The sequence below is a fragment of the Callithrix jacchus genome, chromosome 20 (genome assembly GCF_049354715.1).
Source record: "Callithrix jacchus isolate 240 chromosome 20, calJac240_pri, whole genome shotgun sequence".
In the NCBI taxonomy this organism is placed as follows: domain Eukaryota; kingdom Metazoa; phylum Chordata; class Mammalia; order Primates; family Cebidae; genus Callithrix; species Callithrix jacchus.
This window is the reverse complement of record NC_133521.1, coordinates 55,688,401-55,712,490: the sequence shown is the minus strand read 5'-3', so window position 1 is coordinate 55,712,490 and position 24,090 is coordinate 55,688,401.

Genomic DNA, 24,090 nt, shown 5'->3' with positions numbered 1-24,090 from the left:
TCTGTCAGAAAAAATATACAATGCCTTATTCTACTCTGTTTAGGAGTATATACACCAACTCAATATGCTGTCTCATGTAAAATACCGAAATTCTAATTTTACCCGAATCGAAAAAATCTAAATATTATTTAGGCATCCCAATGTTAAAAACAAAATTGCTCTGAATATAATCTGTTAGAAAAAATATACAATGGCTTATTCTACTCTGTTTCGGGTATATACACCAACTCAGTATGCTCTCTCATGTAAGATACAGAAATTCTAACTTTACGTGAATTGAAAAAATCTAAATATTACATAGGCACCCAATTGTTAAAAACAAAATTGCTCTGTATATAGTCTGTCAGAGAAGATATACAATGCCCTATTCTACTCTGTTTTGGAGTATATACACCAACCCCATATGCTCTCTCATGTAAAATACCGAAATTCTAATTTTATGCGAATCGAAAAAAATCTAAATAATATCTAGGCGCCCCAAAGTTAAAAGAAAATGCTTCGGAATATAGTCTGTTAGAAAAAATATACAATGCCTTATTCTACTCTGTTTTGGAGTATATACAACAACTCAATATGCTCCCTCATGTAAAATACAGAAATTCTCATTTTACCGAATTCGAATAAATCTAAATATTTTCCAGGCACCCCAATGTTAAAAACAAAATTGCTCTAAATATAATCTGTCAGAAAAAATATACAATGCCCTATTCTCCTCTGTTTTAGAGTATATACACCAACTCCATATGCTCTCTCATGTAAAATACTAGAATTCTATATTTAATCGAATTGAATAAAATATAAATATAATCTGGGCACCACTACGTTAAAAGCAAAATTGCTGTGAATATGATCTCTCAGACAAAATATACCATGCCCTTTTCTACTCTCTTTTGGCGTATATACACCAACTCAATATGCACTCTCATGTAAAATACCGAAATTCTAACTTTACGTGAATCGAAAAAAATCTAAATAATATCTAGGCACCACGAAGTTAAAAGAAAATGGCTCTGAATATAGTCTGTAAGGAAAAATATACAATGACTTATTCTACTCTGTATTGGAGTATATACGCAAACTCAGTATGCTCTCTCATGTGAAATACAGAAATCCCATATTTAAGCGAATCGAAAAAATCTAAATATTATATAGGCACCCCAATGTTAAAAACAAAATTTCTCTGAATATAATCTGTCATAAAAAATATACAATGCCCTTTTCTAGTTTGTTTTGGAGTATATACACCAACTCAGTTTGCGCTCTCAAGTAAAATAGAGAAATTCTAATTTTACCCTAATCAAAAAAATCTAAATATTCTTTAGGCACCCCAATGTTAAAAACAAAACTGCTCTGAATATAATCTGTCAGAAAAAATATACAATGCCCTATTCTACTCTTTTTTGGAGTATATACACCAACTCCATGTGCTCTCTCATGTAAAATACATAAATTCTAATTTTACTCGAATTGAAAAAATGTAAATATTATCTAGGCACCCGAATGTTAAAAACAAACTGGCTCTGAATATAATCAGTCAGAAAAAATATACAATGCCCTATTCTACTCTGTTTTGGAGTATATAGACAAACTCCATATGCTCTCTCATGTAAAATACAGAAATTCTATATTTAAGCGAATCGAAAAAAATCTAAATATTATCTAGGCACGCCAATGTTAAAAGAAAAAGTGCTCTGAATGTAATCTGTGAGAAAAAATATACAATGCTCTTTTCTACTCTGTTTTGTATTATATAAACCAACTCAATATGCTCTCTAAGGTAAAATGCCAAAATTCTAATTTTACACGAATCGAAAAAAACCTAAATAATATCTAGGCACCCCAAAGTTAAAAGAAAATGGCTCTGAATATAGTCTGTTAGAAAAAATATACAATAGCTTATTCTACTGTGTTTTGGAGTATATACACCAACTCTGTATGCTCTCTCTTGTGAAATACAGAAATTCTAATTTGACGTGATTCGAAAAAAAATTAAATATTATCTAGGCACCCCAATGTTAAGAGAAAAATTGCTCTGAATACTATCTCTCAGAAAAAGTATACAATGCCCTTTTCTACTCTGTTTTGTTGTATATACACCAACTCAATATGCTCTCTCGTGGAAAATACAAAAATTATAATTTTACGTGAATCGAAAAAAATCTAAATAATATCTAGGCGCCCCAAAGTTAAACGAAAATGCCTCTGAATATAGTCTGTTAGAAAAAACATAAAATGCCTTATTCTACTTTGTTTTGGAGTCTATACACCAACTCAGTATTCTCTCTCATGTATAATACCGAAATTCTAAATTTACGTGAATCGAAAAAAATCTAAATAATATCTAGGCACCCCAATGTTAAAAAAAAATTGCTCTGAATATAGTCTGTCAGAAAAAATAAACAATGCCGTATTCTACTCTGTTTTGGAGTATTTGCCCCAACTTTATATGCTCTCTCATGTAAAATACAGAAATTCTATATTTAAGAGAATGGATAAAAATCTAAATATTATCTATGCACCCCAATATTATAAGCAAAATTGCTCTGTATATAATCTGTCAGAGAAAATATACAATGCCCTTTCCTACTCTGTTTTGGAGTATATACACCAACTCAGTGTGCTCTCTTATGTAAAATACAGAAATTGTAAATTTACGCAAATCGAAAGAAATCTAAATATTATCTAGGCACCCCAATGTTAAAAGAAAATGGCTCTGAATATAAACTGTCAGAAAAAATATACAATGCCCTTTTCTACTTTATTTTGGAGTATACACACCAATTCAATATGCTCTCTCATGGAAAATACAAAAATTCTAAATATACGGGAATCGAAGGAAATCTAATTATTATCTAGGCACCCCAATGTAAAAACCAAAATTTCTCGGAACAAAATCTGTCAGAGAAAATAAACTATGTCCTTTTCTACTCTGTTTTCGAGTATATACACCAACTCAATATGCTCTCTCATGTAAAATACCAAAATTATAAATTTACACTAATCAAATGAAATCTAAATATTATCTAGGCTCCCCAATGTTAATAGGAAAATTACTATGAATATAATATATCAGAAGAAATATACAATGCCTTTTCTACTCTGTTTTGGAGTATATACACCAACTCAATATTCTCTTTCATGTAAAATACCGAAAATCTAAATTCACTTGAATCGAAAAAAATCTAAGTATTATCAAGGCAACCCAATGTTAAAAGCAAAATTGCTCTAAATGTAATCTGTTCAGTAATAATATACAATGCCCTATTCGTCTCTGGTTTGGAGTATATACACCAAATCAATATGCTCTCTCATGTAAAATACCAAAATTCTAATTTTACGCATATTGAAAAAAATCTAAATATTATGTAGGAAAACCAATGTTAAAAGAAATTAGCTCTGAATATAATCTGTCAGAAAAAATATACAATGACATTTTCTACTCTGTTTTGGAGTACATACACCAACTCACAATGCTCTCTTATATAAAATACCGAAATTCTAAATTGGCACTAATTGAATAAGATCTAAATATTATCTAGGCACCCCAAAGTTAAAAGAAAATGGCTCTGAATATAATCCTTCAGAAAAAATATACAATACTATTTTCTACTCTATTTTGGAGTATATACACCAATTCAATATGCTCTCTCATGTAAAATACCGAAATTGTAAATATACACGAATCGAAAAACATCTAAATATTATCTAGGCACCCCAATGTAAAAAGCAAAATTTCTCGGAACAAAGTCTGTGGGAGAAAATATACAGTGACCTTTTCTACTTTGTTTTAGAGTGTATACACCAACTCAATATGCTCTCTAATGTAAAATACAGAAATTCTAATTTCACACGAACAGAAACAAATCAAAATATTATCTAGGTACCCCATTGTTAAAAGCAAAATTGCTCTGAATATAATCTGTCAGAAAAAATACACAATGCCCTTTTCTACTCTGTTTTGGAGTATATACACCAATTCAATATGCTTTCTCATGTAAAATACAGAAATTCTAAATTTACGTGAATCCAAAAAAATCTAAATATTACCTAGGCACCCCAATGTTGAAAGCAAAATTGCTCTGAATATAGTCTGTCAGAAAAAATATACAATACCCTTTTCTACTTCGTTTTGGAGTATATACACAAACCCAATATGCTCTCTCATATAAAATACCGAAATTCTTATTATACGCGAATTGAAAAAAATCTAAATATTATCTAGACACCCCAATATTGAAAGAAAATGGCTCTGATTATAATCTGTCAGAAAAAATATACAATGCCCTTTTCTCCTCGGTTTTGGAGTATATGGACCAACTCAATATGCTCTCTCATGTAAAATACCGAAATTCTAAATTTACGTTAATCAAATGAAATCTAAATATTATCTAGGCACCCCAATGGTAATAGCAAAATTGCTCTGCATGTATTTCGTCAGATAAAATATACAATGCCCTTTTCTGCTCTGTTTTGGATTATATACACCAACTCAATATGCTCTCTCATGTAGAATACCGAGATTCTAATTTTACGTGAATCGAAACAATCTAAATATTATCTAGGCACACCATAGTTAAAAGAAAAATTTCTCTGAATATAATCTGTCAGAAAAAATATACAATGCGCTATTCTACTTTGTTTTGGAGTATATACACCAAGTCAATATGCTCTCTCATGTAAAATACTGAAATTCTAATTTTACGCAAATCGAAAAAAATCTAAATATTATCTACGCACCCCAATGTTAACAACAAAATTGCTCTGAATATTATCTGTCAGAAAACATATAAAATGCGCTTTTCTACTCTGTTTTGGAGTATATACACCAACTCAATATGCTCTATTATTTAAAATATGGAAATTCTAAATTTACGCGAATCGTAAAAAATCTAAATATTATCTAGGCAACCCAATGTTAAAAGCAAATTTGCTCTGAGTATGATCTGTCAGAAATAATATACAATGCCCTATTCTACTCTGTTTTGGAGTATATACACCAATTCAATATGCTCTCTTGTGTAAAATACTGAAATTCTTAATTTACGCTAATCGAAAAAAATCTAAATATTATCTAGGTACCCCAATGTTAAAAGCAAAATTGCTCTCAATATAATCTGTCAGAAAAAATATACAATGCCCTTTTCTACTGTGTTTTGGAGTGTATACACCAACTCAATATTCTCCCTCATGTAAATTACCCAAATCCTAACATTACTCTAAGTATCTCATAAAGTGCACAAGACCCCCTTGATGTTGTTTTTTATAACTAGGGGATTACAGATGACATTACTCACGATATGACTGCGGCTGTTTGCCGGTCCTGTGATAATGTTTCTAATATCCAGAGAAGGAGAGGGGAATGTTTCTGCCCATAGGCAAATCCTCTGAATACGGCAAGACGAGTACACCGTGCTGTGATATTTTCACTAATGTAAACAAAAAAACAATTATATTGAATTAAATATTGCAAGGTGTTAACCCCCCCTATAATTTTCCTTGTAATTTCAAGGGGTTGAGGAGGACATTTTTGTCAAAATGGCGGAGGTGTAACTTCAGCTATTGTCTACTATATAATAAAAAAGGATAAAATTATTATTTACATATGATATGATTGCCAGTATCATATTACACCACATTTTCAAAATATCTGGGCCCCAGCAGCTGTGGGCATGGCAGCCAAGCGAGGGTGTACCTATGCAACCAGGTTGGGCATTGCAGCTGCTACGGGCCCTTTGTGATTTGTCTGGGGGCTGCTTCGGGCCCTCTGGTGGTGGCTGTGGTAACAGCCACATAGCCAGAGGGTCTCTCAGCATCCAGGGAGGACCTGGCGGCTGCTACTGTCACTCTGGCAGGGGCTATGGGCACAGCCACCTAACCAGGGGGTCCCTACGTAGCCAGGGTGGGGCTGGAAGCTGCTATAGGCCCTTTGGCGGGAGGTGTGGGGATATCCTGCTCTTCACAGGTACACAGTTTGCACCTATTTCTACATGTGTAGATTGTTTACATAATGGGCACATATTTGTACACATGTACATATAATATTATCACAATAAACATATATGTACATAATATGTGTACAATAAATATGTACTTTATACATACCTAATATAGACAATATGTACTTTTTGGTGATATTATGTGATATCTACATATTATTGATTATATATCTTATTGTGATAATATGTATGTTACCACTGAAATTTTTAGAAGTGTACATAGAGTACACTTTATGTACCTATGCATTGTGTACACATTATGGAAATAAATAGGTACATATTTTACAGATTATGTACATTTTTTCTACATGTGTATTTTGTACACATATGTACAGCGGAGTAAATGTACAGACTATACCTATTTTATACATTTATTGTGATATGTCAATAAATGTACACATGAGTATATTCTGGGATATAATTTTTAGCATATTAGACAGGAATTACACCGGTGACCAAAGTGGGTTTACACCCAGGTGCGCACATAGTTTATACATGTACATGTTGTGCTTATTATGTACTCATGTACAGAATGTACATGTCTACATTATATATACATAGGTGTACGCAGCATACATAGGTACATGCTGTGCACACATATGTACACGTGCATATATTGTACATCTGTACATAATGGGTACATGATGTACATGTGTACACATCATATCACAATAAATGTAAATATACATGTTTGCAATATGTACGTTTATATTATGTATTACGTTTATTGTGATTATATATGCTGTTGTGATATGATATCATTGTGACATTACAAATGTACATATTATACACATTATGTACCTATGCATTGTGCACAGATTATAGAAATAGAAAGAAACATTTTAAAGGTTATGTACATTTTATTTACTTGTGTATTGGGTACACAGAGTAAATGTACAGATCTTACTTACTTTATACATTTATTGTGATATGCCAATAAATGTACACATTATGAGTACATTCTGTGATATTACATTTAGAATATAAGATAGAAATTACTCTGGTTACCAAAGTGGGTGTAAACTTATGTGTGCACATATTTTGTACATGTACATACTGTGCATATTATGTACTTGTGTACAGAAGGTAAATATCTACATTATATGTATGTATGGGTACAGAGTGTACATATGTACATACTATGTACATATATCTACACCTGAATTTATTGTACATCCGTACATAATGGGTCCATGCTCTACATGTAAACACATCGTCATACCACAATAAATGGTAATGTACATAATGTGTGAAATACGTACATTTATATTATGCATTACATGTGTATTGTGATTGTATATGCTGTTCTGATATCATTGTGATATTACAAATGTACATATTGTACACATTATGGACATACCTATTGTGTACATATTATGTACACATAAATGTACATATTGTACAGATTATGTATATTTACTGTACATCTGTATGGTGCACACATGTACATCACAGTCAACGTACATATGGTACATATTCTGTGCATTGTTTGTAATATTTCAGTAAGAGTACACATTATAAGTATATTCTGGGATATGATTTTTAGTATGTTAGATAAAAATTACTTTCAATATCAAAGTGGGTATACACTTATGTGTGTCCATTTTGTGATATTATCCATCATATCCTGAGTAGGTGTTTCTCTCATTGTGAAAGCAGGTTTACACTCTCGGATTGCTCCAATATCAAGGCAAACTAAAACTCGTCTGTGATGTAGTTAATAATATCCTGAGGACAAAGGATGACCATACCCTGAATATCGCAGGATGTGTACACCACCACTGTAGTATTGTTTCTAATGTTCAAAAACGGAAAGGATATTACTCCAAATATCTCAGAAAGCACACAAGCCCCCCGTGATATTGTTTCTAATAACTAGAGAATTACAGATGACATTACCCACGACGTGACTGGGGCTGTACTCTGGTCCTGGAATATTGTTCCTAATATCCAGAGAAGGAGAGGAAAATGTTGCTGCCCATAGGGAAATACTCTTAATATGGCAAGAGGTGTACACCATGCTTTGATATGGTCACTAATGTAAGCGAGAAAACAATTACATTGAATTAAGCATTGCAAGGAATGAAACTCCCCTATGATTTTCATTCTAATGTCAATGGGGGTGAGGATGACATTTTTGTCAATATGGCAGAGGTGTAACTGGAGCTATTGCCTAATATACAAAAAAACAGAATAAGATTATCATTTTTATATAATATGGTTGCCAGTATCATATTACACCAGATTTGCAAAATAGCTGGGCCTCAGCAGCTGTGGGCAGAGCCCACAAGCGAGGGGACCCCTAAGCAGCCAGGGTGGGCCTGGGGGCTGCTCTGGGCTTTTTGGTGGGGTCTGTGAGCACATAGACCCAGCCAGGGGTCCCCGAGCAGCCATGGTTGGCCTGGGGGCCGCTACGGGCACTCTGGCATGGGCTGTGGGCACAGACACCTAGTCAGGGGGTCCCTAAGCAGCCAGGGTGGGCATGGGGGCTGCTACAGGCATTCGAGCAGTGTTTGTGGGCACAGTCCAATTGCCAGGGGGTCTCTAAGCAGCCAGGCTGGGCCTGGGGGCTGCTATAAGGGGGGGCTTTGGTAATAGTGTGCTGTGCATCCATACATAGTTTGCACCTATTACTACATGTGTAAATAGTATTAATATCGGGCATATATATGTACATGCGTACATATGGAGTTATCACGATAAATTTATATTTACATAATATGTGCAAAACACATAGGTACCTAATGCATACCTAATGTGTACAATATGTACTTTTTTGTAATATTAGACAATATATATTACTGTGATTATATATCTTATTGTGATTAAATATATTTTATCACTAATATTTGAAGGAATGTGCATAGTGTTCACATTATATACCTATGTATTGTGTACACAATATAGAAATATATAGGTACATATTTTACAGATTATGTACACTTTTTCTACATGTGTATTGTGTACATCTATGCACAGCAGAGTAAATGTACAGACTGTACCTATTTTATACATTTATTGTGATATGCCAATAAATGTACACATTATGAGTACATTCTAAAATATAATTTTTACCATATTAGAAATTACTCCATTGACCAAAGTGGGTGTACACCCAGGTGTGTACATAGTTTATACGTGTACATATTGTGCATATTAGGTACTCATGTACAAAATGTACATGTCAACATTATATGTATTTATGTGTACATAGTGTGCACATGCACATACTGTTCACACATATGTACATGTGCATATTTTGTACATGTGTACATAATGGGTACATGATGTGCATGTGTACACACCGTGATACCACAATAAATGTAAATGTACACGATGTGTGCAATATGTACATTTATATTATGTATTACTTGTGTATTGTGATTTTATATGCTGTTGTGATATGATATCATTGTAATATTACAATAAATGTACATATTGCACACATTTCATACATACCTATTGTGTACACATTATGTACCTGTAATTGCACATATTGTACAGATTATGTACGTTTTTGGTACATCTGTATTGTGTACACATATGTACATAACACTCTATGTACATATGGTATGTATTCTGCACATTGATTGTAACATCTCAATAAGTGTACACATTATGAGTATATTGTGATATATGATTTTTAGTATATTAGATAAAAATTTCTATATCAAAGTGGGTATACACCCATGTGTGTCCATTTTTTGATATTATCCATCATATTTTAAGTAGGTATTACTCTCATTTTGAAAGCAAGTGTTCACTCTGTGATTGTTCCAATATCACAGGCAAAGTACAAGGCTTCTTTAATGTACTACCTAATATCCTGGGAACAAAAGATTATTATACCCTGAATATCGCAGGAAGTGTACACTACCACTGTAGTATCGTGTCTAATATCCAAAAACGGAAAAGATATTACTCCAAGTATCTGATAAAGCACACAAGACCCCCGTGATATTTTTTCTAATAACTAAGGGATTACAGATGACATTACTCACGATATGACTGGGGCTGTCCGCCGGTCCTGTGATATTGTTCCTAATATCCAGAGAACGAGAGAATAATGTTGCTGCCCATAGGCAAATCCTCTGAATAAGGCAAGAGGAGTACACTGTGCTCTGATATGGTCACTAATGTAAACAAGAAAACAATTATATTGAATTTAACATTGCAAGGGGTGAAACCCCCTTATGATTTCAATTCTAATGTCCAGGGGTGTCAGGATGACATTTCTGTCAATATGGCAGAGGTGTAACTAGAACTATTGCCTAGTATATCAAAAACCAAAATAAAATCATTTCCATATGATATGGTCGCCAGCATCATATTACACCACATTTTCAAAATAGCCGGGCACAGCGCCCTAGCCAGGGGGTCCCTAAGCAGCCAGCGTCAGCCTGGGAGCTGTTACGGGCCCTCTGGCGGGGAACGTGGGTACAGCTCCCTAGCCAGGGGGTCTTTAAGCAGCCAGGGTGGGCCTTGGGGCTGCTACGAGGGGGGCTGTGGTAATAGCCTGTTCTGCACAGGTACATAGTTTTAATAATGAACACATATTTGTATAAGTGTACACATGGTGTTATGATAAATATATATGTACATATGTGCACAATACATATAGACCTAATGCGTACCTACTGTGAACAATATGTACTTTTTTGTGATATTACATGATATATATATATTACTGTGATTATATGCGTTATTTTGATTATATATATTTTATCACTGATATTTTAAGGAATGTGCATAGTGTACACATTATGTACCTATACATTGTTTACACATTATAGAAATATGTAGGTACATATTTTACCGAGTATGTACATTTTTTGTACATGTGCATTGTGTACACATATGTACAGCAGGGTAAATGTACAGATTGTACCTATTTTATACATTTATTGCACTATGCCAATAAATGTACACACTATTACTACATTCTGAATTATTATATTTTGTATATTAGATAGAAATTTCTCTGGTTACCAAAGTGGTTGTACACCCAGGTGTGTACATAGTTTATATGCGTACATATTGTGCATAGAATGTACTCGGGTACCGAAGGTACATATCTACATTATATGTACACATGTGTAGTGTACATATGTACATACTGTACCCACATATGTACACTTGCATATATTGTGCATCTGTACATAATGGGTACATGATGTACATGTTTACATATCATATCACAATAAATGTAAATGTACATGTTTGCAATATGTACATTTATGTTGATATTACATATTACATGTGTATTGTGATTTTATATGCAGTTGTGATTATATAACATTGTGATATTACAATAAATGTACATATTGTACACATTATGTGCATACCTATTGTGTGCACATTTTGTACATATATTCGTACAAATGATAGTTTATGTACATTTATTGTACATCTGTATTGTGTACATGTATGTACATCACAGTCAATGTACATATGTTAAATATTCTGTACATTGAGTGTAATATCCCAATAAGTGTACACATTATGAGTTTTTTCTGGGTTATGACATTTAGTATATTAGATAAAAATGACTTCCAATATCACAGTGGGTATATACCCATGTGTGTCCATTTTGTGATATTATCCATCATATCCTAAGTAGGTATTTCTCTCACAATGAAAGAAGGTGTACACTCTGTGATTGTTCCAATATTATAGGCAAAGTGCAACGCTTCTGCGATGTAGTTCCTAATATCCCAGGGACAGTGGATGAGTATACTCTTAATATCGCAGGAAGTGTACACCACCACTGTAGTATTATTTCTAATATCCAGAAACTAAAAGGATATTACTCCAAATATCTCCAAAAGCACACGAGACCCCCGTTACATTGTTCTTAATAACTAGGGGATTACAGTTGACATTGCTCACGATGTGACTGGCGCTGTAAGCCGGTCCTGTGATATTCTTCCTAATATCCAGATAAGGAGAGAAAAATGTTGCTGCCCATAGAGAAATATTCTGAATACTGCAAGAAATGTACACCGTGCTCTGATATGGTCACTAATGTAAACAAGAAAACAATTATATTGAATTAAACATTGCAAGAGGTGAAACCCTCCTATGCTTTCAATTCTAATGTCAATGGGGTGAGGATGACATTTTTGTCAATATGCCAAATGTGTAACTAGAACTATTGCCTAATATGTAAAGAACCACAATAACATTATCATTTCTGTGTGATATGGTTGCCAGTATCATATTACACCACATTTTCAAAATAGCCGGGCCCCAGCAGCTGTGGGCACAGCGCCCTAGGCAGGGGGTCCCTAAGCAGCCAGCGTGGGCCTGGTAGCTGTTATGGGCCCTCTGGCGGGGGCTGTGGGTACAGCCCCCTAGCCAGGGGTCTTTAAGCAGCCAGGGTGGGCATTGAGGCTGCTATGAGCAGAACTTTAGTAATAGCCTGCTGTGCATAGGTATGTAGTTTGCACCTATTTCTGCATGTGTACATTGTTTAAATAGTAGGCACATATTTGTATACGTGTACATACCGTGTTATCATGATACATATATATTTTCATAATATGTGCACTATACATATGTACCTAATACATACCTAATGTGTACAATACGTACTTTTTGGTGATATTACACGACATATATGTATTAGTGTGATTATATATCTTACTGTGATTATATATTTTATCACTGATATTTTAAGGAATGTGCATAGTGTACACATTATGTACCTATGCATTGTGTACACATTATAGAAATATATAGGTACATATTTTACAGATTATGTACATTTTTTGTACATGTGCATTGTGTACACCTATGTACAGCAGAGTACATGTACAGATTGTGCTTATTTAATACATTTATCACAATACGACAATAAATGTACACACTATGACTACATTCTGGGATTTTATATTTAGTATATTAGATAGAAATCTCTCCGGTTACCAAAGTGGGTATACACCTATATGTGTACCTAGTATATACGTGTATATATTGTACATACTGTGTACTCCTGTACAGAAGGTACATATCTATATTATATGAACATATGTGTAGTGTACATATGTACATACTGTGCACACTTATGTACACGTGTATATACCGCAAATCTGCACGTGTGCATGATGTACATGTGTACATATCATATCACAATAAATGTAAATGTATATAATGTGTGCAATATGTACATTTATATTGATATTATGTATTATATGTGTATTGTGATTATATATGCTGTTGTGATTATATGAAATCATTGTAATATTACAATATATTTACATATTGTACACATTATGTACATACCTACTGTGTACACATTATGTACATATAAATGTACATATTGTACAGATTATGTACATTTTTTGTACATCTGTATTGTGTACACATATGTACATCACAGTCAATGTACATATGGTACATATTTTGTACGTTGATTGTAATATCGCAATAAGTGTACACATTATGAGTATATTCTGGGATATGATTTATAGTATATAAGAAAAAAGTTACTTCCAATATCAATGTGGGTATACTCGCATGTGTGTCCATTTTGCTGTACCTTCTATTAATCTTTGCCATTGAACATGATAGTGAGAGGTGGTTCTTTTCTCTAACAAGGTTTTCTGTTAATATAACTCAACTCTACTACCTTGTGGCCTCTGTATCTTCCATTGTAAATTGTAATTACCTATAAAAGAGAATATTTTGACATCACGCATCTACCTCTTGGATCCATCAGCCAGAGGCCTAAAATAAAAAAGACATTCACCCCACGAATGGTTATATAGTGGTTGACAACCCCACTTTCTTCTAGGTAAATAGTATCCTCTCTTTAACAGTAGCTACTTACAAGATTTGTGCATAAAGAATGTGACTTTTTTATCAGTATCTAGTTTATTCTTACATAAATTTCTAACATACTGAGAGAATATTCTGATCATTGGTTATGTATTATTTTAATTTAATTTTTTCCTCTCAAATTTTATCTTAACTGCATACTCTACCCTGTTTATAAGACTGTCCTATGGTTAAATTTAGTAGGTAGTAAATTATCCTGAGCACACAGAACAATTCTTTTTGTAATCAACTCTGAAACATCATTGAAAGAGCAAGGATATGGGAATTAGATTTATCTGGCTTTTCTTTCTGGTACTTACTTGCTCTCTGACCTTGGGCAACTTATGTATTGCTCTGAGTCTCATCTTCTTCATCTGTAAAATGATCATAGTAATACCTAATTCATATGCAGCTTGGAAATGTGTAATTTAGTGATTGATATAAAGTTCCTGATACAATTTCTGACAAAATAATAGACACCCCACGAGAGATAGCCATAACAATCAGAGTTTATATTCACATTAACTGGGATAAAATTGATCTGAAAATACAGCATAAAAAAGCAGCCAAAAATTCACAAGCATATATTTCGCTTGCCTTTTTATACAGAGCTGGAAAATTTCTCATCATTATCTCATCCATTGCCTGCAGCACGATCCTTCCAAAACTCCTCCTAAGACCGTCTGCCAAGGTGGAACACACTGAACCGCATGTGACTCTGCCTTTTCTGACTATTTTTGCAAGATTTTTCTCATAGAGTATTATTAACAGAAAATGGGGCTGTTATCAAGGTGACTAGGAATGGTGCATTCTCAGTTCAGGCTCTGATGGAATGTCTACTTGATCTGGTGCAACTCCAGCTGTGCTCTTGGCTTTCCTCACTTTTGTGGTTCCGAGAATGCAAATATTCTCCCATGGCTTCCTTATTTTGTCTTTCTCCATGAGGTCTCATTCAAGTATAAACATTCCCTTCAATTTTCTCAACTCATTTTATATTGACTGAATAACCTTGATAATTTTCCCTTTCCTAAAGCTATAGACCTTCTTTTTGTGTGTAAGAACAGATTACTCACAAATGTTTACTGTCCGCTAAACATTTATGTGTAATCGGTCCTTAATTCTACACACAAAATATCATCTCTACCAACATTTTACAACTATAGTCTTTCTGTAGAGAACTATGAAAGGAACTTGCTCTAAAGGAGAAACTTCCAGAGCTAAACCAAGGGTCTGACAATTGTTAACAATATGTTATTCAGTAAAAATATTTTTTCAGTTAACAGAGAAGAATGCCATGGACAAAATGGCAAAACAGAACTTTTCAGCACTTATTTCTTCACAGAAACATCAATTTGAACAGCCATCCGTGCATCAAAGTGTCTTCAAAAGAGACAAGGAATCCAGGTGAGAGGTTATAGCATGTTTGTGGAGTAGAAAAGTAAGAAAAACGGCATAAAATAGAGTATAAAAGAGAGTTTTCTATTATCTGCATTACCCCGCCCCTAAACCTGGGTAGTGCAGCATGGAAAGAGATACTATGTATGTGCAGAGAGGAGAGCAAATGTAACACCTGACTTCAACATCAACTCCAATGCCAGGCACAATTCAGTGAACTCAACACCAGGCAGGTTTCTATAGCCACAGGCTATGGGACAGACCCTGTCAACCCAAGCTCCAGGCCTTCCCCTATGGCTCTAAGATCTAATGCCTCCAACCTCCATGGCTCCTATCGACATAGGCTCCAGGCCTTCGCCACAACCAGGCCATTTATGGCTTCCCCAGGCTCCACACTGGTTACTATAGACTCGTAAGTGCCTGGATAAACAAACCTCTACATCGACACAGTGGAATATTATTCAGCAATGAAAGCAATAATCTTTGAATGTGGCTTTTGTTGCAGAAAAAAAGCACGTGAGCTATGAAGCCATTAAAAGACATAGAGGAAACTCAAATACATACTACTAAGTGAAAGAAACCAATCTCAAATGACCACTTACTATATGAATCCAACTATATGACATTCTGGAAAAGGCAAAACTATAGAGACATCAAAACGTTCAGTGATTGCTGGGGGTTGAAGAGTGGGAAAGGATAAATGGGCAGAGCATAGAGGATGTTTAGGGCAATGAAACTACTCTGTGTGTTACTATAATGGTAGACACATGCCATTACACCCTTGTCAAAACTCACTGAATATACGACAGCAAGAATGGTCCCTAATGTCAATTATAAACTATGGGTGACAGTGATAAGTCAATGTTGGTTCATCCATTTTAACAAATGTACCTCTCTAGTGAGGAAGGCTGATAGTGGAGGAGGCTGTGCATTTGGGGAGGTGGGAATGTAGGAACTCTCTGTACTTTCCACTATGCCTCACTATTAACTTTACACTGCCCTAAAAATAAAGCATATTTTAAAAAAGATTGAGCTGTTGATATAAGCCCAATGTCTACTTTGACGTCCAGAAATGTTTCTTTCAAAACGCTAATACACCACTTCCTGGAAGAAAATATTTGTTAACAAATTCTTTTCTAGAACAATTATTTTTGTGGGTGTTCCTGTCACAACTATACATAAAAATCAGAATATGCAGCAACATCTTGATACTCTAAAAACACAATACCAAAAACGTTAAGAAAATCATTTCTAAATTTGATCTAAGCCAAAATGTGGAGAAGCAAAAGGGAAGAAAATTATTTCTGTATAATGAGATTATAGGTTGGTTCTCCGAACTCCTCTACAGTTTTCAGTATTTTCCAACTTCTATCATGGAGATATATAAATATAGAAGTAGATATGTAGATATATAGTCATTAGATATATATTCATATATAATAAATAAACAGATACCATTTTTATTATTTATTTATTTATTTATTTTTTGAGACGGAGTTTCGCTCTTGTTTCCCAGGCTGGAGTGCAATGGCGCGATCTTGGCTCACCGCAACCTCCGCCTCCTGGGTTCAGGCAATTCTCCTGCCTCAGCCTCCTGAGTAGCTGGGATTACAGGCACGCGCCACCAAGCCCAGCTAATTTTTTGTATTTTTAGTAGAGACGGGGTTTCACCATGTTGACCATAATGGTCTCGATCACTTGACCTCGTGATCCACCCGCCTCGGCCTCCCAAAGTGCTGGGATTACAGGCTTGAGCCACCGCGCCCGGCCTACAGATACCATTTTTAAAAGATATATTTATGTATTTTATATATTTATATAATATATACATGTTCATATATCCATCATGTTATCACCATTATGGATATAAAGAAGGACATTAAAATAGTGAAAAGATTAAAATAAAATGTACCAAAATGGAAACAGTGATTTAACTCTGCCTAGCTTTATGTGATTAAACAAGGTATTTTTCAAATTTATTTTTCTTTGCTTTCTAGAGGCTTTATAATAAATCTATATTTTTATATTTAAAAGCCTAATTTTTATTAAACAAATAAAAATTCAGCAACACTGTCTTTAGAACATTTTTTAAATCAACTTGAGCATGAAGAAAATGTTATGACTATGGTGGTGAGCATTTTGAAAGATTAGCAGAAGCAGGGATAATGTGACACTTAGCTGATATTTCAAGGGAAGTTAGACAAATGACACTTTTCGAAAAGAAAATAGTCACTAGTGTTGAAACATGGTATTGCCAGTATGATTAAGAAGGAAAGTGTCAACTTCTTCTGTGGAAAATCCTAACATTACCAAACGTAAGAATGCAAATACTTCAACAACAGAAATGAAAAAGATCTTGATTCATTTATTTAACACTTTTTTAGAGTTTAATCCCAAAAAGTCTATTTTGAAGAAAAGAAAAAATCTTACTCGTGTATATTACCCTTATGCAGTGAACTGGCCAAATAAGTCTATCCAAGGTACGTTGAATACCGAGCATGCTGGAAACATTTTTATTGACATCATCTCTAATCCCTACAACAATAGTGCAAGGGAAAGTTTAACATCTTCTTTTTACAGAGAGGAAAGCTGAGGCTCAAAGAGGTATAGTAGCTCATTTAACATTACACATCTAATACGTGGTGGATGTGGGACCTATACTTACATCTGTCAGACCTTAAAGTCTGTGTTCTTCTTTCTACCTCTCTGCCTCAGTCCAACAATTGGGATCTTTGCCATGATGCCTCACGAGTTCACGAGGCACTTTTCAGGAAGTTTTTGACTCAGACTTTATCACTCAGCAAGATACCTCAACTAATTTACAAAATGTGACTTGAAAAGCAGGTTGTAATTCCAAAAGCAAAAATCCAACCACAAAAGATAAAGTCTTAATCAGTAGAGCTTTACAGAAGGAAGTAATGTAGGTAGTAAGGGCACTTTTGGAAATGTCTGGAATCAGAGGAGTCGATGTATCACCTTTTAGAAATTGTACTCGCTTGGTAGCAAAATTTTCCTTGTGTTCACTTCAAATAATAGTCTTGTTGTTTTAAAACCAACGCACAGTCAGAGGGTGACTTGGATGTTTATTTTTTATTCTCTTTGCTTTCTTGTTTTAAGAATGGATTTTTCCTAAATTCTAATTATTATTGTAACTTACATAAGTGCAGCCGATTTTGCTTTTAAGGATAAAACTACATTTAAGTAGCTTTGTCTGGATTATCAAAACCAGGCCCTGAAGAAGTGAGTTCCTAAAGGGTAGGAACTTTGCTTATGTCTATATCTCAGTTGTGTTAAACAGAATAACTGGTGAAAATTAGCAAATGATGCACTGAGGAATCATAGAACAAAAGACTTTATGAAGAACTAAGTTTCAGATTCAGGGTGACGCTAAGGAGCTAGTGTACCAGAGGATGGTATGCCTTCTGCAATCACAAAAGCAGCATTCAGTCTGATCTGGGCTCTAAGAAGTGCTCCTTGAGACCTGACATTTTATCCTAACACTGCCACTAACAGGTTAAGTCAGAAAGAGTTCACTTCCCAGAGCTTTCGATTTCTGGTTTCCAAATCAGCACAATGAGAAACTGAAAAGAAGGAAAGAGGAAAAAAAGAGAGGGTCAGAGATCCCTCCTGCTTGTACAATGCCATGATTTGGACACAGTGTTTGGGCAACCATGGCCCATCCACCAATTCCTGCCTGTCTTCTCTTGTCAGACAGCTCATGAGCCACGAATGTGAAAGAATTCAAAAAAGTAACAATATTTTGGGACATGTCAACAATTATATAAAATGCAATTTTCAGTTCTCATAAAAGTACTTTGGAACTCAGCCCCACTCCTTTATTACCCATTTCTATGGCTGCTTTCACACCACAACCACAGAGATGAGTAGCTGTGACAGAGACCATATGGGCTGCCAAGCCTAAAATATTTACTGCCTAGACCTTTCCAGAAAAAAAAAAGGATTGCTGATTTTTTACACAGACAATCAAGCAAGCGATCACCTGAGAACATTAAAATCTGTGTCTAGGACAAATGGGGTCTATATAAACTAGGGAATAATCTTCCCCACTACTTATGCAAGAACATTCACCCTTGAGAGAGCAGGCTACATGGCTTGGCAGCACTACTGCCACCAGTCCAGACTTCCCCTCACCTGTGCCCTATAAGTGACCAGCATTTCTAGGCATCCGTGGAGCAGCGGGGTGCATTCTCATGGCTGGCCCCACACCTTCCCTTCCTCCTGCTTCCTCACATTCTATTTTCTGAGTGGTTGTCAAAGGAACGCTGAATTTTGCTGTCACTTTTTCAGACCCCAATTCCACTTATGACAGTCTTGGTACCAGGAAGCATTCCGAGCTCCTATCTCATCACCACAACCGCCTGCTTCTCACTTAGTCCAGACGAGCTTGCCACAGTGCACTTGCTTTTTAATCGCTCTCTCTCTTCTTGCCTTCACCTCCTCTCCCTCCCTCTCTCCCTGGCTCTTTCTGTCTCACGGGTGTGTGCACATACACAAGTTCCGATTAGATAAAAGAAGAAACACTTTTTAAGTTTCTTTCTAGGCCTAATAGAAAATTCTTTTTTTTTTTTTTTTACAAAAACAGAGCTGTTTTTTTCCATTGCAAAAGTGTGGGTGTCCTTCCTTTTGGAGAGTAACAATCAAGTTCTACATGGCCTTCTGACACATTGCATGTTGTACATATGTGTGTGTGCACATGTGCATATGAGTGTTAGAGTATGTGTGTGTAGCAGGGAGGAAAGAGATGAAGGAGAGTGTGTATGTGCATGTTGGTTCACATGAGTGTGAGTGTGTGCATGCACGTGCCTGTGTGTGTGCACGTGTATGAGCATGCTTGTATTTGCATATGAGAATGTGCATGTGAGAGAGAAAGAAAGAATGCATGTATGTGTGAATGTGTATGTGTGTGTATAGCAGGGAAGAAGGGGATGAAGGAGAGTATGCTAAAAAGAGAACACCTCAGAACAGTCCAATAAAAGATTCCATATCAACATCATATCTTGTTAAAATACAGGATTCCCAAGTCAGTCACCTTCAAGCTGGAAGCCTGGAGTGTAAAAAGAGTGGGTGTTCTTCTCTGACAACTTATTGTCTAAGACAATTTTATGATCAAAAATATATTCGAATAAAAGTACCTGAGAAAAGTACATAAAGAGAATATAGCAAAATGTTAACAATGGTTTTCTTTGGGTGAGAGGAAGAAGAAGCAGGTTGTGGTTGATCTGTTTCTTTTAGTTCAACTATTCTGCATTCCTCACTTTCAAATTTTGGATATTAAGCTGGAGAGAAAGAACATGAATATAAAGATGAATTCGCTGAATGGAGCAACGAATGCTGAGTTAGCCAAAAATGTATGGCTACTTTCTATATCTAATTATCTGAGGGCAAATCAGAAAACACCACTTTCAGAAATTTTTTTTTTTTTTAGAAATGAAGGTTCGCTCTTGTTGCCCAAGCTGGAGTGCAATGGCACAATCTCAGCTCACCGCAGCCTCCGCCTTTTGGGTTCAGGCAATTCTCCTTCCTCAGCCTCCCGAGTAGCTGGGATTACAGGCACGCACCACCATGCCCAGCTAATTTTTTGTATTTTTAGCAGAGACAGGGTTTCACAATGTTGACCAGGATGGTCTCGATCTCTTGATCTTGTGATCCACCCACCTCGGCCTCCCAAAGTGCTGGGATTACAGGCTTGAGCCACCGCGCCCAGCCAGAAATTTTTTAAAATGTGTTTTACGTTATTTTCCCTTTCAGCCTAAGGACTAAAAATTGAACACAACTGGATCTGCGCCATTGCCTCAAAGATTCTTAGCCTAGTTCCAGATCCATTGTCTGGACACTCCTGCTTTTTAGACAGAAAACAGGGCTAAATTCCTATTGACTTCCAAATACACAGACCCACAGATTTGTCACAGTAGCCTCTCTCTCTCACCCTGTCTCTGTCCGTCTGAGTCTCTCTTTCTTTCTCTCTCTCTTCCCTCACATCATCCCCAAATCAGAATGCATATATAAAAATTTGATTAACTGAAACATAGAATGACCAAGATTTTACTACAAGAGAAATACACAGACTTCAGCTAAGATGTTTGGTTGAATACCTGCATATGCCTTCACTCCATCATTAAACCACATTAACATGGGATGATTAAAAATAAATAAACCAACAAAGATAAAAAGAAAATAAAGACAATCCCTTCAGCATATAGAAAACTGGCAAGCAGAAGCTGTCAGTGACACCTCACAGTAGACACAGAGATGCTAAATCCCAAGCCAGTGGCAGGAAGGCAACCAGGATCCCCAAGGGTTCAAGAGTTGGCAGCTAAATTTACCTAGGGAATTTATGTTTCAGTAGTAAGTAGATCCCAGATCCTCTCCCTAGAATCGGTGACTGCATCCCACGGTGGTGGCAGGGTGGAGGTTTCCTCTCTATAGGGTAAAATTTGGTGTCTCTAGGCAGGAGCTCTCTAGACACAAGTGCTTAAATGTACACACTGAACACTGAGATCCTCCAGGTTTTCCTACCACTGAGTTCCAATGAGGGTGGCAGATACACTTGGTCAGAAGTTAAGATGATTTTTCTCTAGAGAGAATCTCTCTTGCTCAAGAAGAAAAGGTCTGACCCAGCAAGACCACCGCCCACAAAATGTTACAATCACAGAACTTCCATCAGCTTTTAGCTTTTCAGTGCTCCATTTTTTTCTAACAGACACAGACAGCTAAGGGTCACCAGGCATCTGAGCAAAGCTTCTAACATGAATGGCCGAGACCAGAGCAAGAAGACACATAAATGCAGCCTGAATGAGGACTGTGCTAGGAGATAAGACCTTCTGAAACAAATATGAATGTTCTCGAAGAGATAAAAGTGTTACCATTTTCATGAAACTAGAACCAAATTTAAAGAAAAAGTAAACGCTTAGAAATTAAAAATATGACAGCAGAACTTGTGAAAAATTCTTGTTAGAATAGTAAGACAACAAAGTTGAGTAGATGAACCTTATGTCTTCCAGAAATAGCGATAAGAAAAAAGTTGAAATCCGGAAGAAAATTTGAACAGGTTCAACACTAAAATGATCAGAATTCCAAAGATAGAAATAGAGACAGACAGAGAAAGAGAAAAAAGAACAGACACACGCAGCAAATAAGAAAGAGAGAGATAAACCCTAACACAGTAATTGCTGGAGACTACAACACCCAACTTTCAGCACTGGACAGATCTTCCAGACAGAAAACCAACCAATCAACATGAAATTTAATCTTTACTACAGACCAAATGGAACTGATATTCAAAAAACATTTCATCCAATGACTGCAGAATACACATTTTTTCAACTCAACACATAGATCATTCATAAGTATAGAAGATACCTTAGGTCACAAAGCAAATGCAATCACATTTGAAATCAGGACTAAGAAATTCATTCAAAACCATACACTTACATGGAAACTGAGTAACTTGCTCCTGAATGACTCCTGGGTAAATAATGACATTAAGGCAGAAATCAAGAAGTTTAAGAAGTTCTTTGAAAGTAATGAGAACAAAGGTACAACTTACCAGAGTTTCTGGGATGCAGCTAGTCAAGTAGTGTGGAGAGAAATTTATAGTACTAAATGCTCACATCGAGAAGTGAGAACTCCGGACAGCTGCGGTGACTCACTCTTGTAATCTCAGCACTTTTGGAGGCCAAGGCGGGCAGATTACAAGGTCAGGAGTTTGAGACCAGCCTGACCAACATGGTGAAACCCCATTCTACTAAAAATACAAAAATTAGCTGGTGTTGTGGAACATACCTCTAATCCCAGGTACTCAGGAGGCTGAGGCAGGAGAACTGCTTGAACCCAGGAGATAAATGTTGCAGTGAGCCCATATCACACCACTGCACTCCAGCCTGGTTGAGAGAACAACACTCCATCTCAAAAACAAAATTGAGATCTCAAGTTAACTACCCAACATCACAATTAAAAGAATTAGAAATCCAAGAGCAAAGAACACCCTCAAAGCTATGCTGAATGGGAGTGGGGAGAGAGGGCATCTTTATCTTGTGCCAATTTTTAAGGGGAATGCTTTCAGCTTTTGTCCATTCAGTATGATGCTGGCTGTGGTTTTGTCACATGTGGCTCTTATTATTTTGAGGTATGTTCCTTCAATACCTGGTTTATTGAGAGTTTTTAACACACATGAAAGTTGAATTTTATCAAAAGCTGTTTTTGCATCCATTGAGATAATCATGTGGGTAATTTTTTTTCTTTAGTTCTGTTTATGTGACGATGACATTTATCAATTTGCATATGTTAAACCAAACTTGCATCTCAGGGAGGGTGGTTGTGACCAGGAATTTATCAGTTTCTTCTAGATTTCTCAATTTTTTCAGGTTCAGTGGCTCACATCTGCAATCCCAGAACTTTGGGAGGTCAAGGTGGGTTGATCACCTGAGATTGGGAGTTCAAGACCAGCTGGATCAACATGGAGAAACCCCATGTCTACTAAAAATACACAATTAACCAGACATGGTGGCACATGCATGTCATCCCAGCTACTCAGGAAGCTGAGGCAGGAGAATAGCTTGAACTCAGGAGGCAGAGGTTGCACTAAGCCGAGATCTCACCATTGCCCTCCAGCCTGAGCAACAAGCACAAAACTTCATCTCAAAATTAAAGGAAAAAAAGTGCCTACAGTTGTACATAATATTCTCTGAGAGTGGTTTGTATTTCTGTGGGGTCAGTGGTAATATTGCCCTTATTGTTCTTGATGGTGGTTATTTGAATCTCTTCCCTTTCTCCTTCATTGGTCTAGCTTCAAGTTTATTATTTTTTAACCAGTATGATTTTAATAGACCAGTTACTGGGTAGTAAATTGAAACATACAGAG